A 16,413-nucleotide genomic window follows, 5' to 3' on the forward strand; every position below is an offset into this window, starting at 1 on the left:
TCCCGTTGCGGAGCACAGGCTCCGGACGTGCAGGCTCAGCGGCCATGGCTCACGGGCCTAGCCTCTCCGTGGCACGTGGGATCTTCCCGGACCGGGGCACGAACCCATGTCCCCTGCATCGGCAGGCAGACTCTCAACCACTGTGCCACCAGGGAAGCCCCCCTGAGTGATCTTTTTAAAACATTAAAGCAGACCATGTCACTTCTCACAACCCTCTAGAAGCTCCTCATCTCACTTAGAGTAAAAGTCAAAGTCTTTATAATGGTCTACAATGCCTTACATACATCTTCCAACTTCCCTACTTCTGTAATTGCATCTCCTCTACTCCCTTCCTTGCTCATTTTGCCCAGCCACACTGGCCTCTGTGCTGTTCTTTGAATTCCCCAGGAATAGTTTTGCTTTAGAATCTTTGCACTTACTGTTCTCTGTGTTTAGAGCACTGTGATATCTGCGTGGCTCATTCTGTCTTTTAAAATTTTATCCCCTCTTGGCTTTCCCTCTGCCTCTCCCCTGCTCTATTTATATCTCCAGCACTCATCACATTCCAATGACTGATATAGCTTATTCATTTTGTTTTATGCCTATCTTCCCCTGCCTAGAATATAAGCCCCATGAGGGCAAGGATTATTGTCTATCTTATTAACTGTACTGTGTCTTCAATGCCTAGAACAGTGTCTTATATATAAAGTACTGAATAAATATTTGTTGAATGAATGAAGGTATTAATTCCCTGGGATTTGAATACGCTCAGAAATGTATCTGTAGCATTAGTTCAGTCTGACCCCGAAGTGAAGGGGTTTTTGTTTGTTTGTTTGTTTACTTTTTAAACTCAGGAAATGGACCTTATGGGTTAGGAAACGGTTACAATGGTTTGGAAGAAAGCCCATGTAGAAGATTTGGAGTAATTACAAGGTGTTGAGGGGGTCAGGAGTGATTTGGCGGTAGTATCTATGAATTGATTAGAGAGCTAGTCTCCACAATATATAATACCCAAATCAGAAATTCCATGATTGTGGGACAAGGGCTTTTGCTGAGACATGTCACTAAAACAAACTTCAAAGTAGACAGGGAGGGTGTAGAGGATCCCTAATGGAACTTGGTGGGTGTGTGTGTCTGTACGTGTGTGTAGTTGTTGCTTTAGCTCTTGTGGCAAAATAGCTCTATTAAGTCCCTAATGTCCAGAAGAAGCAAATTATTCACTCCTTGGTCTTGGTTAACTTTGGGTTCATACTGAGGCCTCTCCCTATCTCTTCATGACACTAAAGCATGGGGGAGATACAGCAAAGTTCCTAGAGATGCAGGAGCACCTTTTGGGAATACAATGGACAGTTTTCATAAAAAAACGATTTTGCCAGCTACTGCCTAAAAATGGTTCTTGATGGAAGTAGCTACACAGATGCATTCTACTTTAATGAGTTTTGATGAGACATTTAAATGGTTGCATTGTAGTCAAGCCTTATTAAAATGGAAGCCTGTTGTTGCAATGTGCGGAACTGGTGCTCTCAGTTGTTTACAGATTTTTTTAATCTATTTATATAAAGCTGATATTTGATGTTTATTTTCTGCCAACAGCAGTATACTGGAAGTAAGGATATGCAAATAGGGTTAGCTAGTGATTTCTAAAGAAGGAATCTTGAGAGGCCAACTCTCTGTATGGGTCACAGTGTACCTGTTTTTATCTTCCTAAGGGATGCAACCCCAAACCTCATTACAGCTTGAGGTATTATATGGGAAAGATGTACAGAGTTTTGTCTATCAGCTAGGATTCCAGCAGGAAATGGGACATATACTCAACTTGGATTCTGAATAAAATTTAATGAAAGGTCTATTTACAGAGGTGTAGGCAGGGTTAAGGGAACCAAGAAGCGATGATAAGGTACCCAGTGGCTAACAGCAGTGGGAAGCTCTCACCCTCAGTCCAGGGAGAGCTGGGATCTGCAGAGGGGGTTGAGGAGCACCAGGCAGGAGCTGGTGCAATCCCATGGGGCAGAGAAGGGAGTTTAAGGGAGCTGGGAAGATGGTGCAGAAGGAGAATAACCAATACATTTGTAAATCAATTCTCTGGGAAAGTGGTTTTTCATACCCCAGGCAGCCTTGCAAGGGAAGCATGCGTGAGTTAACATTGTAGTCAGCCTTAAATGATGATCTGGAAGTTCACAAACTCTGTCCTTCCCTACAGTTCTTAACCCAAGAATCTTGAAGTCCAAGCTACTTAGCTGCTGAGTATGGTAGATAGGATGATCTCCTTGGTTAGGTTTCTCAGGAAGCATGTCCATCGTATACTTGTCACCAGAAGCCAGACCATAAAAGCCAAGTCTGGCTATTGTGTTTCTTTACTGAGATATAAAACCTTCAGATTCTTATGGATCTCACAACAGCTCTTCTGCCTTCAACAGAAAGTAGCGAAGAATGGTGGAAACAGCATTAAATTCAGATTGGGAAGTCAGTCTCACTTCTGACTGGTTGAATGACCTTAAATCCATTTTCTTTCTCCGTGGCTAGGCTTCCTCATCTGTAAAATAAGGGGGTTGTACTCGTGATTTTAAAGGTCCCTTTGAGCTCTAACACTTTTGGCTTGGAGAAGAGTAATTCCCAGCATCAGTGGTACTTCAGCAGTTTTCCTACAGCCTGGACTACTCTTTACCCTGTAGCAAAAATAACTTAAAAAGGGAGAAGGACACTTATAACCTCTCCTTTCCTTTCCTGAAATCGTCAGTTCAACATTTTGACAAATCAGCATTTATTAAGAAATTTAAAAATTGTACAGATATTCAAGTGTTGGTACTATACAAAAAGATATTAGCAAGCATTCATCTTTATCATGATTTTTAAAAACTGACTACTTATTTTACAGGAATATTGATTTGGGTTGTTTGACAAATATGGGAATGACCCATCCTGTAGGACCAGATATCATGAATTATTTCTTGAAAATGGATTCTACTTGTGCTTTTATAAGTTTATTGTTCTTTTGTAAACTGGATTTATATAATAATCCTTATTGAAAAGTGCACTGTGAAATGAGCACTGACTTTATTTTTTTTTACATTATTATTATTATTATTTGTTTGTTTGTTTGTTTGTTTTTGTGGTACGCGGGCCTCTCACTGTTGTGGCCTCACCCGTTGCGGAGCACAGGCTCTGGATGCGCAGGCTCAGCGACCATGGCTCAGCGGCCATGGCTCACGGGTCCAGCCGCTCCGCGGCATGTGGGATCTTCTCGGACCGGGGCACGAACCCGTGTCCCCTGCATCGGCAGGCGGACTCTCAACCACTGCACCACCAGGGAAGCCCTACATTATTATTAACTAAATACTTTATTCAGGTTTCCTCAGGGTTTTTTTAAATTGAAGTATAGTTGATTTACTATATTGTGTTAGTTTCAGGTATACAGCAAAGTGATTCAGATATATATTCTTTTTTGGATTCTTTTCCATTATAAGTTATTACAAGATATTGAATATAGTTTCCTGTGCTATATAGTAAGTCCTTGTTGCCTATGTATTTTACATATAGTAGTTTCTATCTGCTAATCCAACACTCCTAATTTATCTCCCCCACCCAAGCACTGACTTTAAATAGTTGAAAGACTGTCACATAAATAAGGTTTACAGTAACTCTTGTAGGAGCTCCAGAGGATAAAAGTAGGAACAGGAGTGGAAGTGCGAAGAGTCTGGACATTGCCTTACAGACTTATGGTGGCCAGTAAGGATCAGGTATCTCTGGCATAAGTGTCAGTGAGTTTAAATAGTTAACCAATGCATCATACCCCAAGTGCTTTCTGCTAATTTTATGTCACCACTCTCAGATCAAAAGGTGTAGACTGAGAACATGACTCAATTATTTCATAACTAAGAAGTACCTAATCTGATCCTAATTAGTCATTTCTGAACTAGGACTTCACCCTGGCTTTTTAGCCTTGCAAGACAAGTTAAGTCACATAGAAAAGATATTTAAATGGACATCTTGATGACCATACAAAATAAATGATGTCATTAATAATGTAGATCCTTTTTTTTTTTTTTTTTTTTTTTTTTTTTTTTTTTTTTTTTTTTTTTTTTTTTTTTTTTTTTTTTGCGGTACGCGGGCCTCTCACTGTTGTGGCCTCTCCCGTTGTGGAGCGCAGGCTCAGCGGCCATGGCTCACGGACCCAGCTGCTCCGCGGCATGTGGGATCTTCCCGGACCGGGGCACGAACCCGTGTCCCCTGCATCGGCAGGCGGACTCTCAACCACTGCGCCACCAGGGAAGCCCGATCCTTTTTTTTTTCACCAGGCAGTTTTCAAGACTAGGAAGTGTTGGGACTTCCCTGGTGGTGCAGTGGTTAAGAATCCGCCTGCCAGTGCAGCGGACATGGGTTTGATCCCTGGTCGGGGAAGATTCCACATGCCACGGAACAACTAAGCCTGCGTGCCACAACTACTGAGCCTGCACCCTAGAGCCCGCAAGCCACAACTACTGAGCCCACATGCCACAACTACTGAAACCCCTCACTTAGAGCCCATGCTCCACAACAAGAGAAGCCACCGCAACGAGAAGCCTGTATGCTGCAATGAAGAGTAGCCCTGACTCACCACAACTAGAGAAAGCCTGCACGCAGCAACGAAGACCCAACGCAGCCAAAAATAAATAAATAAAATAAATAAATTTATTAAAAAAAAGAATAGGAAGTGTTCTATTTGTTTACACGTATTAAAGTTTAAGGGAAGATCCTGGTGTAGGAAAAGACATTTTTTTTTTTCTGAGCCTTTTCAAAGAAAAACTAGCAAATCTTTTCTAGAGTATTTCTTTTATTTTTTAAAACAGCCTCTTAACTAAAGAGAAACTAAAGGAACTGACATTTACTGAATGCCTACTCTGTAAAAAAAATGCTGTAGTATGTGCTTCTCATTTTATCCTCTTAACAATCCTCGAATATTAATATATTTCTATTTTATTGGTGAAGAAACTCCTGGTTACAGCAAGCACTAATTTGCCTAAGATTACATAGCTGGTAATTGGTATGTGAATCCAGTGTTTCTGATGTCATTTGCCTTGCTCTTGCCATTACTTATTTGAGTTTTCCTGAGACCGTATTCAATTGTGTCATAAAGTATTTTCCCAGGTGGTCTTCCATTTTAATACTAAGGTGTTTTGATTTTTCACTTCCCAGGTCTTTGGTCCTTTGGATAGATATCAATCTTTAGCAGGGCCAATAGCAGCAAGCTCAAGATTCCATTAGGGAGCTTTTGCTACCCAGGAAACCTGTAGAAAGCAACCAGGAAATCTGGGTTCTGACTCTTGACGATTGATACTTACAAAGCTACTGCTGAGTTCAAATGACACCAAGAAGGCAGTGCTACTTAGTCCTCTGGAAAACAGGTACAAGTAACATATGTACGGACAAGGGTGTTCAGCACAATGCTGTTTATGATGGCAAAATTTGAAAACAATCTGCATTATGGTACATCAATATGAGAACAAATTCAGTCATTCAAATTGATAAAATAGACCCATATTTATTGACATGGTCATATACTCACAACACACACACAAAAAATTTTTTTAGCAAGGTATATTCTTTTTTAAAAAAAAGTATTTTATTTATTTATTTTTGGCTGCATTAGGTCTTAGTTGCTGCACACTAGTTGTGGCAAGCGGGGGCTACTCTTTGTTGCGGTGCACAGGCTCTAGGCACGCAGGCTCAGTAGTTGTGGCTCGTGGGCTCTAGAGCGCAGGCTCAGTAGTTGTGGCGCACAGGCTTAGTTGCTCCATGGCATGTGGGGTCTTCCTGGACCAGGGCTCAAACCCGTGTCCCCTGCATTGGCAGGTGGATTCTTAACCACTGCGCCACCAGGGAAGCCCCATAAAATTTTGTATAATGGAAAATCCTAACATATTATCCAATAAAATGCAGCGTTATATTTAAAAAGATAATATATCCCCAATAGATTTTTATTTCAGAAATGCAAGAGTGGTTTAACATTTTCAAATCAATGGATGTAATTTGCTGTAACAGAATCAAGGAGAAATTCATATTTTATCTCACTAGATGTTTGATAAAATCCATTCAAGATTAAAAAATAAAACATAGAAAACTAGGAAGAGAGGAGAAATTGTTTAGTCTGATAAGGAGTATATATCAAAAGCCTACAGGAAACATGTTTAACAATAAAATATTGAAAGGCTCTCCCCCTAGTACACACCAAGATTGGGGATGAGATACGGATGCACATCTATCATTGTACCAGAGGTCTTAGCCAATGCAACAAGATAGGGAAAAAATGGTGTAAGTATTGGAAAGAAAGAAATAAAGCTGTCATTATTCACAGATGAAATTGTGTATGTAGAAAATCCAAAAGACTCTATTAAAAAGCTATTGCAATTAATAAGTGAATTATTAAGGTCATTGACTACAAGATCAAATATACAACTGTATTTATATGCCAGAAACAATCATAGAAAATGAACATTTAAAATATAGCATTTAAAATACCATAAAAATAGCAAATATCTAGGAGAAATCAAATGAAATCTATGTCAGATCAATGCACAGTAAACTACAAAGATTCACTGAAAGATATTAAAAAGACCTAAATAAATGGAGGTATATACCAGGCACATAGTTTCGAAGGCTCACTATTGTAAAGATATCTGTTTTTCCAAATTGATCTATAAATTCTGTAGCAGGCTCAATTAAAACTGCAGCAGGTGTTTTGTGGGAATTGAAATGCTTATTCTAAAGTTTTTATGGAAATGGAAAGGACCAAGAATAATCAAGACAAAGAGAATAAAGATGGAGGACATGTACTGCCAGATAGTAAGACATTATAAAGTTACAAGCGTTAAGAAAGCATGATGTTGGCACAAAATTACATAAATAGAGCAATGGAGCAGAATAGAGAGTTCAGAAACCCATTTGCACATATATGGTTACTCCATGTATGACAAAAGTGGTACTGCAGTGCAGCAGGGAAAGATGACCTTCTCAATAAATTGTGTTAGATTCATAGACTATTTGGTTAGATATAGAAAAAAAGGAAATCTCACCTCCATATATCGCCATATACAAATCAATTCCAGATGGACTGCCAATCTAAATGAGAAAGATAAAACAATAAAGTTTCTAGCAAAAACAGGACAATATCTTACTGACTTTAGGCAAAGATTTCTTAAACAGGACACAAAAATGCTATTAACAAAAGATGATGCTGTAAAATTGGACACTAAATTAAGAACTTGTGTTAATCGAAAGCATCATTAAGAGAATGAAAAAACAAGCTACAGATTGGGAGATGTTTATAATACATATAACCAACAAAATTGGTGTAACCAGAATATCTAAAGATTCTACATATCAACAATGGCAGACAACTCAATAGACAAAAGGGTAAAATACTTGACCAGACTTCACATAAAAGGATATCCAATAAATTTATGAAAAGCTACTCAGCATCATCAATCATCAGAGAATTGCAAATTGAAAACAGGTTGAGACACAAATAGGCATCCATTTGCACAGCTAAAATGGAAAAGACAGATAATAACAAGTTTTGGTAAGGATGTAAAGCAACTAGGATGCCCATGAACTGCTGGTGGGAGTGTAAACTTACACAACTTTGGAAAACGGCTAACATAGCCTATGACCCAGCAATTGCACTTTTAATTATGTTTAGAGAAATGTGAACATAAAATGCACCAAAGGTATGTACAAGAATACTCTGAAGTAGCACTATTCATAATAACCAAGAATTGGAAACATTCCAAATGTTCATCAAGTATGGAATGAATAAATAATGTTGTACACTCACACAATCGACTTCTATACAATAATAAGGGTGAGTGATTATTGCCACATGCAACCACTTGGATGAATCTTATAATAAAACATGAAGGAAGCTAGATACAAAAACAAGTGCATAGTCTATAATTCCATTTATAAAGAGTTCAGAAACATAAAAGTAGTGAACGGTGGAAGAGGTCAGGATAGTGTTTTACCTTTGGCATGGGTAGTGTGGCTGGGAGGAGGCACAAAGCACTGGGAAACCAGTAATATTTTGTTTCTTTCCCTGGTGATGATTACATGGGGAATGTTCACTTTGTGAAAAATCAGGTAACTGTATACTTACAATTTGTTCATTTGTCTGTAAGTATGTTGCTCTTCAAAATGATATATATATAATAGATAAGGAAAAACAGTCGTTAAAAGAATTTATCAAGTGATTTTGTTTGCTTTTCTAAAAAATATGTTATCTCCATAGAAAAAGTTTCAAATTATTTATGTACCAAATGTTACGTTTTGGTGGATGGGATTATTGATGATTTTGATTTTCTGCTTTGCACTTTTATTTATCGGGGGTAGGAGTAATGTAGAAAGAAACCCAGAGACATTGGGAAAGTATGGTCCAGACCCTGAGTTTCTATACTATGTCTATACTATGTCTATACTATGTCTTGAAGTTGAACAGATTTGAATCAGGCTGACAAGAGAGGCAAATGCTAGAGAAATATCTCAGGTTCTCCTTAGTTACAATCATGACACCAGTCAGCAGAAGCGTTTAGGTTTCAAGGTCTGTGCAAGAGGCCATTGTCAAAGTCTCAGTGTAGATCTCTCTCTGCTGGTAAACAGTTCTCTTTCTTGAAGCACTGAGGTAGTTGGCTGAGTTAATATTGACTCTGAAACTTAAAGGAGATTTAGGGAGGCTGACAAGAACAGAACATTTTTCACATTATTTTCATGGCTCTTAAGGGATCTTAAACTTGGTAGCTAAGGGGGGGTTGAAAGATATAGATATTTATAACAGAACTTCTGACTGCTAAATCTCTATGTGCATTGAAATCAATTTCCCTCTTCGTTTTCTCTTCAAAGGCATAGCTGCCTACTTTGTAGTTGGACCTTAGATATTAAATTTGTTGTGATTTAAGGGAGAGGTACATGAGCTTGGTCTTCGATGTTTTCAATTCAATTGGTAAATTTTTCATAGTCATCCAGAAAAGGTCAAAGTTTTGGCCTCATAGTTAAATGTTTTGTCACAAGCCAATTCAATCACACATGAACCAAACAGGTCTAACATGATTTTACTGGCCAAAATCCAGCCAGCCTCTGCTGCACTGTCTCTTATTTCACAAACTTTGAATAATCCTTGTAGTGGTTCCAGAGTGGCTGGGACTCTCTAGTTCCGGGTGCATGTGTGCATAAGAAGTGCAGGTCCTTTGGGCAGTTTTGGTGGTTCCGCTGTTGTTCTAGCCTATTCTTTAATAATCATACGTGGATTAAAAATTCAGGAAATAATTTCCTTGTTAAAAATAAGAAAGCTAAAATTCCATTTAAGCAGGAAGATTATTAGAGAAATTGTTCAGGAAAGTTTCTATGGGTTAGCTCACTAAAATAGGTATAGTACCTTTTTTTTTTTGTATTTCCAAAATCAAAATATCAAGGTGGAAAAAGAACTAGTCAAACAACTTTCTTTTTTTTTTTTTCTTGGCCGTGGCATGTGGGATCTTAGTTCCCCAAGCAGGGATCGAACCCGTGCCCCCTGCAGTGGAAGCGCAGAGTCTTAGCCACTGTACCACCAGGGAAGTCCCCAAACAACTTTCCAAGAGTCTTTTTATGTTGCTTACCTAAAAGGAGTTACCTTTTTGGGGTGCTTTCCTTGTTTTGCCCTAATAGGCACTTTATTTCAATCTATTATTGAATCATCACAACGATCCAGTGAAAAAAGTGCTATATTATTGTCCCCATTTTACAAATGAGGGGACTGAAACATAGGATGCTTAAGAAACTTGTCCAAGGTCATTCAGATAGGAAGTGGCAGAGCTGGGATTCCCATAAAGATTCATACTGCTGTACAGACTAAATTCTTAACCATTCCAATATATTTCCCAAATATATGTGTTATCTATTAGGGCAAATATAACTCTCTTGATTCTTTTATAAAACAATCCAGTAGGGAAGAGGTTAATATTTTATGTCCTTGTAGATAGACCCTACCCTACCCTCTTGACCACATCTCCCCAAGTCAAGCATTTTCCTCTCTATAGCCATTTCTTTTTTCTTTACCTTAATCTCAAGCTCTGAGTGGAAATCAGAAGTAGCACCTCACTTAAGGACATTGTTGTGAGAGCAGCCAGTCTCAACTGGGAGAGACTTTGTCTACTACCTTCCACCCTCAGGCACTTTTTTTTTTTTTTTGCGGTACGTGGGCCTCTCACTGCTGTGGCCTCTCCCGTTGCGGAGCACAGGCTCCGGACGCGCAGGCTCAGTGGCCATGGCTCACGGGGCCAGCCGCTCCGCGGCATGTGGGATCTTCCCGGACCAGGGCACGAACCCGTGTCCCCTGCATTGGCAGGCGGACTCTCAACCACTACGCCACCAGGGAAGCCCAACCCTCAGGCACTTTTGAAAGTGTCTGGAGACATTTTTGATGATCACAACTTGGAGCGGGGGGAAGTGTTGCTTCTGGCACCTACTGGGTAGAGGTCAGGGATGCGGCTGAACATACTATGAGCACAGGAATCCCTCCCAACAAAAGAGAACCATCTGGCCCAAAATGTCAATAGTGTTGAGATTGAGAAACCCTGACTTGGAGGGATAATCATAAATTGCCTTACAAGGCTTGTTAGTATGAGCTTATCTAGGACAATACCAGTTCTGTAACTAGGCGCTATCTTGTAAATTCCAACAGCTTTAGCGTACTCAGGATGGCTCCTGTGGACAAAAGAATCGTCTCAGAGATTGTTTCCCAAACATTTATAGGATTCTCATACAAGTGGTTAATAATTTATTCAAAGAAACAAGAAACAAACACTTGAAATGTAAGCCATTCCTTTTAAGGGAAGAGGAGGGACAGAGATGCTCTGAAAGAAGTTGATTCATACATTAGATTAGTTCTGACCTCATATTTAGTAACTTGTACTTTGACGTACAGATTAAATTCTGTGTGGTATTTGTAGATGTCTGCAAGACTTACAATGAAGGTATCTGAGGATAAATATTCTCTCCCAATATTGTGAAATAAGAAAGTGCACATCTACAGATAAACTAATAGACAACATTAAAATTGGAGACAAAGTCATTCTTACAGCAGCTTCAAGGTCATATACTTTATACAGGTGTGTTGTGTTATTGGGTGGCTGTATTTAGCCTTCTAATGGGCTCTGCAATCACTTATTGATTCATTTTCAGAATATTCCTGGGGTAGTACTAGTTGACGGTAGAAGGGTTTTGGATGGAAATAGAATCAAACATAGTAAAAGTAATGTAAAAAGTAGCAAAAAGGTGAACATTATTGATCATAGGAGGTGATATCTCTGTTTCAACTTACCTTTCACATGGGGAAGTGGAAAGAGTTCCAGCTGTGGTGTCAGATAGACCTGGGCCTCATATGTGGTTCTGCCATTTTCTAGTGGTTGGAATAGAGTTACTTAGACTCTCTAAGCCTCAGTTTTCTTATCTGTAAAACAGCACAGTGAGAACTTCACCTAAGAGCTTTGTGAAGATTAAAAGAGATTATTCATGTAAGGTGAGAAGCACACACTCCCTGCCACATGATACCCCTCATGAAATGTTAGGCTTCTCTCCTATAACGTTCACAGGAATTGACTGAAGTTAATTAAAATCAATACACGAAACATTAGGGAATTACACTTTATATTTATTTAGTGGCTTGTTTGGTCATCTGAAATCACATTAGCTGCCAGTAAGATTTTCACATGGACATTTGTCCTGCAATTTTTATTACATTCTGATGAGATTTGGGATGCAAGTGGAATTCACAGAGAAATGTAACTAAGAGATAGATAACAAAACCACCACTAATTTGACTTCGAGGTCATATTAAAAAGTGATTTTTCCAGGGACTTTCCTGGTGGCACAGTGGTTAAGAATCCGCCTGCCAATGCAGGAGACACGGGTTTGAGCCCTGGTCCGGGAGTATCCCACATGCTGCGGAGCAACTAAGCCCGCATGCCACAACTACTGAGCCTGGGCTCTAGAGCCCGTGAGCTCAGGGAACTGCCTGTTTGAGGTTAGTAGTCATATTTTTTAATACTCCCAGTTACTGCAAAGTTGGGAGGAAGTAAACACTGTCAAAGTTGCTAGATTCCATTTCCTTCATTTTTTGTTTTAAATTTTACACCAACTTTAAGGGCAGGAAGCAGAAGAATAGAGGTTTAGACTAGAATTCGAAGAGATTCCCAGGCTTAGAGCTACATATACCACTCTCCCCTCCCTGGGACATTAGAAAGCAAACAACCATCTGAATTGAGCTCTTTTTTTTTTACCTTTTTTCTGTTGTTATTTGCATGAACAGTCATACTGGGGCAAGAACATTAAGATAAGGGAGTAATTTGCAGGATTACTCCAACAATGGGCTTAGGGTGCCTAGGCATAGTTCATAATACCTACTGATATGTTCCTCAATTACATTGAATTTATTGTCACTTCCATTTCTCTGTCCCCTTTCATTTATTTTTCTTTTGCCTCTGCAGAAAGGATGAGAAGATAGATTAAAAAATAAATACAGAAAGTATAGTTTTTCTCTGATTATAAAAAATATATGTGATAATTGGCAATATAAATTATTATCTCATCACCTGGAGAACCCCCTCCCTAATATTTTAGCATAATTTCTTCCGGACTTTTTCCAGTCTATTTGAGTACATGTTTACATTTTTGTATGTAATTATTCTACAACAGAAATTTTCTTGGTTGAATTATATAAAATTAACTGAAACATTCACAAAATATTTAGTTATTTGGTGCATTACTAGTTTTTCTCGATTATGCTAAATTTTTGTTCATATCTTTGTTTCCTTAGACTACATTCCTAGCATTAAGAAATACCAGGTCAAAGGGTATGAACATTTTTCAAATTTTTGATACATGTTGCCAAACTGCCCTCTGAAATTTTATACCAATTTATAGTCTTATCAACTGTGCAAATAAATTTAAATCTAGATTTTCAAGCCACAAGAAATTACACAACTATTATAATAAATTTGATTCTGACGACAGCCAAAGAAATAAAAATGAATACTACTTTGGTCATTCCTTAGCCTCATTTCATGAACTGGGACTGCTGTTTTGCCCTTATCTACTTTGAGATATCTTTAGATAGAATGAGGATGTAGGATGAAGCCTGGATACAAACTAAAATTTGAAGTACTTCTAGAGGCACTTTGTGAAATGCTCAAGTGATTCTATTACTGATAACTCCAAAGGCTCCCTCTTACCTGCAAGGTGGAATCCAGATTCAGGCATCTCTATTCTCAGGCTCAGCAAGCAAAACATATTTATTGAGCCTGCTATGCTCCAAGCCTTCTTCAAGGCACCAGGGATACAGCGATGAACAAGATGAGGTCCCCTCTTCATGAACGTTGCAGTCTGGTAATCCCACTACATTGAGCCACACAAAATTGTTTGCTTTAGTCAGACCTGTATTATGCTGCTTTATGCTCATTCCTGCCTGATTAGTTATCTTTTCCCATAAACCCTAAGCCTTTCAGTCAAGGCTTATCCTAAGTCTCCTGTGACACTCTCTCCAGCTAGTCCAATCATCTAAGCACTTAAGTCTGTACTCACAATTTAGCACTTGATTAGTCATTTTCTTGTTCAACTCTCTAACACCCTCCTGAGAAAGGCTGCAAGCTCCTTACCCACAGCTGCCCCAAAGCACCTAGTGTAGTATATGTGCCAAGTGGTCCTTTCTTTACCAGAATATTGCTTTAATATAGTAGGGTGGCACACTGAATAAGGCTTCTCTGTCTTGGACCAACCCTGTCCAAGAAGATTTCATTACTTAGGTCCCAAAGGTCAGTTTAGTTGCAAGGATAAGGCAGAGCTCCTAAAGTGGGGGTTAGAGTGGGGCTCCAGCAAAGAGCACAGGTCTGGGAAGCAGGGAACCAGAGTTCATTCCTGGCTCTGCCACTCACATAGGTGTCCTTTGAAAACACAGTATCTTGGGAGAATCCTATGCTCCTTTGTGTTTTCGATTCTTTTGTAAAATGGGGTCAATGATACATTTGCTACCTATTTCATAGTGTTATTGGGAGGATCATACGAGAAGTTATATGTAAAAAGTTATATGTGCTAAGTGTTATAGTTTTCCTCTTTTTTAATTTATTTTTTGAGATATAATTGACATATAACATTATGTTAGTTTCAGGTGTGCAACATAATGATCCAATATTTGTATATATTGCAAAATGATCACCACAAAAGGTCTACCTAACACCTGTCACCTGGCATAGTTACCAACTTTTTCTTGTGGTGAATAGTTTTAAGACCTACTCTTAACCACTTTCAAATGTGCAATACACTATTATTAACTATAGTCACCATGTTGTACATTACATCCCCATAACTTACTCATTTTATAGCTGGACATTTATAACTTTTGACCACCCACTTTGCCCACCATCCTCAACCCCTGCCTCTGGCAACCACCAATTTGTTCTCTGTATCCATGAGCTTATTGTGTTTGTTTGTTTTTGTTTTAGATTCCCCATATAAGTGATATTATGTGGTATTTGTCTTTCTCTGCTTGACTTATTTCACTTAGCATAATGCCTTTAAGGTCCATCCATATTATTGCAAATGGCAAGATTTCATTCTTTTATATGGCTGAATAATATTCCATATATATATATATATACACATATAATATTCTTTATTCATTCATCCATCGATGGACACTTAGGTTGTTTTCATATCTTGGCTATTGTAAATAGTGCTGCAATGAATATAGGGGTGCATATATCTTCTCGAGTTAATGTTTTTATTTTTTTCAGATCAGTACCCAGAAGAATTGCTGGATCATATGGTAGTTCTATTTTTAATTTCTTGAGGAGCCTCCATATTGTTCTCCATGGTGGTTGCATCAACAGTGTACAAGGGCTCCCTTTTCTCCACATCTTTGCCAACACTTGTTATTTCTTGTCTTTTTGATAATAGACATTCTAACAGGTGCGAGGTGATATCTCATTGTGGTTTTAATTTGCCTTTCCCTGATGATCAGAGAAAATATCATGTCGTCTGCAAATAGTGACAGTTTTATTCCTGAGGTGTTTTTAAGGGTCAGGACACACAGATTCAACACACTGTGGTTAAAGGCAATAATCAGAAAAAAGTTACATGTGTACCCACCACTGTTCAATATACTGGGTATCAATATAAGTATTTTTTCTATTTCCTAAAGGACATCCTAGTCAGAATAGGTAATAAGATTTAATACTTATATCATAGAATGCTGCCATTTTTTCTAGCTCCATAGAGTTTTTTTTTGCACATCAAGAATTTATGAGACAGCAGCGTGAGTGATTTTCTCTTAACAATTTAGAAAAATAGGACTAATACACTTTGCACCTATTTCACTTAGCATACCTCATTGGAATAAGCAACTCAAATTGGTAAAATGATTCAATGAAAAGGTATTACATAAGAGGTGGTATTTTAATTTTTCCTGCATTTTCAATAATATTTCCCAGTAAGTCTTAATCATATAGCTCTTTCATTTCTAGACACAAAAGATCTAAACAAATGAGTCAGTCTGTAACCCACACTGAGGCATTAACTGGTGTCATGTAATTACAAGACAGGTGTATCAGCACTCCTAAGCCTGAAAACAACAGCATCCCAATAACACGGGGTCATGGGCAGCCTGAAATCCTGACCACCAGTGACTGGTTGCTGTACCCCACAGTTGTTAATAACTATAAGAGTACCGATTATGGAGCTGAACTCCATTTTATTTACAAGCCTTTCCTCCTATGTGTATTGGCAGAGGTCTTGGTACTGGTTACATAAACTGATCTCTGGTTGTAGGAAGTTCATGGAACTGATCCAACTGGCTTATACATTGAATAACCACTCCTCTCCCAAAAGAGATCCCGAGCTTGGAGAAGTGAGATATCTGGCAGGTTTAAGGCATTATCTGTTCAGGCTGGTGATGGATACTAATTACCCTTTGTTGTGTTTTAAAGAGAGACTGACTGAAAGGGGAGGGATAGAAGGAGGGGAGACTGCCAAGAAAGGGAAAACAATTTGTAAGAAGGACTGGGTTAGGCATGATACAGTGTAAAGGAAGGAGAAATAAAAATAAACAACAAAAGAGTGGAATGCTGAGAGGAGGAAAAGAAGTTATAGAATAATCAAGAAAGGCTGAGGTGGGAAGGAGAAGCCTCATAGTATGATTACTGGTTTTGTTACTTAGGTTTTGTTAACAGAACTGGGTTTGAATATCAGCCCCTACATTTTCAAGCCCTATGACCTTGGACAAGTTATTTCATCTCTCTGTGCCTGTTTATTAATCTGTAAAAATAAAGATAAGAATAGTACCTATTTGGTAGAGTTGTTGTGAGGATTGAAAATAGCATAAAGTGTGTGGCGTATGGCAGCTATTCAAAGAGTAGCTGATATTATTACTGTTGTTCTGGT

This window comes from Hyperoodon ampullatus (genome assembly GCF_949752795.1).
Source record: "Hyperoodon ampullatus genome assembly, chromosome: X".
Lineage (NCBI taxonomy): Eukaryota > Metazoa > Chordata > Mammalia > Artiodactyla > Ziphiidae > Hyperoodon > Hyperoodon ampullatus.